Below are 1547 nucleotides of genomic sequence, written 5' to 3'. Positions count from 1 at the left end.
GTCCGAATAGGACAAGGAAGGGGGGCGGCGCCCCCCTTGCCTTTCCCCTCTCCCACTCCTTCCTTCCCCCTCCTTCTTGGACTAGGAAAGAGAGGGGCAAACCTACTTGGAGTAGGTTTCCCCCTCCTAGGGCGCGCCACCCCCTTGGCCGGCCCCCTCCTCCTCCCCCCCTTTATATACGGAGGAGGGGGCACCTTTAGACACACAAGTTGATCCTCGTGATCGTTCCTTAGCCGTGTGCGGTGCCCCCCCTCCACCATATTCCACCTCGGTCATATCGTTGCGGTGCTTAGGCGAAGCCCTGCGTCGGTAGAACATCATCATCATCACCACAACGTCGTGCTGACGGAACTCATCCCCGACACCCTGCTGGATCGGAGTCCGGGGATCGTCATCGAGCTGAACGTGTGCTGAACTCGGAGGTGCCGTACGTTCGGTACTTGGATCGGTCGGATCATGAAGACGTACAACTACATCAACCGCGTTGTCATAACGCTTCCGCTATCGGTCTACGAGGGTACGTAGACAATACTCTCCCCTCTCGTTGCTATGCATCACCATGATCTTGCGTGTGCCTAGGAATTTTTTAAATTACTACATTCCCCGACACTAACATGTGTAGGATAAACACTAGAGGAAAGAACTGTGGCAGGACCTCTAACAGGAAAAACAAGAACACGTACTGGACAGCAGCTGGAGCAGAGGCACTGGACTTGGGGTCGGTGTCCTCCATGTCATCGAGGAGGTTGTCGACGTCGGGGAAGTAGTCATCGTCAGGGAAGTAGTCGTCGGAGTCCGGGGCGTCCGTGACGAAGAAGTCAGTAGTCGCGCAGAGCGCTCGCCAAAAACCTTATCACCCTTCTCCCGTACAGGACTCAAAGAGGTGCGGTTTCAGAGGCCTACTGTCCCGACTCGCGGTGCACGCTGCAAGCCGTGATGAGGAAGACAGCAACAACACAAAGATTGGAACCGGTGCCGAGTGGAAGGAGAAGTTCTGGTGCGTCTCTCTGAGAGGAGCGACCTCCCTTTTATAGGCGCAAGAGAAGGAGGCGAGAGGGCACCGACGGAAGGTGAAATGAAGAGACAAAGACGAAGCAAACAGCCAGCAGCCAAGGGCTGCACCGTTCGCATTCAAACTCCACTATTGCAAAAACTTTTCAGCTTCCGTGTGACCTTTCCCGCAACCCGCGGCGCGTCGTGACGAGGCATGGCGTGGCGAGGCGGGCGGCGGAGGAGGAGGGCGCGTGGATGTCCCTCTTGTTCTCATGCTCATACAAGTGGGGAAGGAGCCTCCCTTATAAAGAGGTCCAACTCCCTCTAAACTAGCAATGTGGGACTAAACTTTAGTTCCACCTCTTGCCTTGCATGAATGGGCTGCGTGGGCCTCTAGGATTTATTAGTAATTTCTGAAACTGCTATTGGGCTAGGCCCAAATAGACAAAAATTCCAGCAATCCCCCACCAGATCCTAGAGGCACACAAAATTTGCCTTTGGTTCCAAAACACTGTTTTATATACCGGTACTGCAGTGGAGACTGTTAAGTTGAA

Source organism: Triticum dicoccoides, chromosome 6B (assembly GCF_002162155.2).
Source record: "Triticum dicoccoides isolate Atlit2015 ecotype Zavitan chromosome 6B, WEW_v2.0, whole genome shotgun sequence".
Lineage (NCBI taxonomy): Eukaryota > Viridiplantae > Streptophyta > Magnoliopsida > Poales > Poaceae > Triticum > Triticum dicoccoides.
This window is presented reverse-complemented; position numbering follows the sequence as displayed.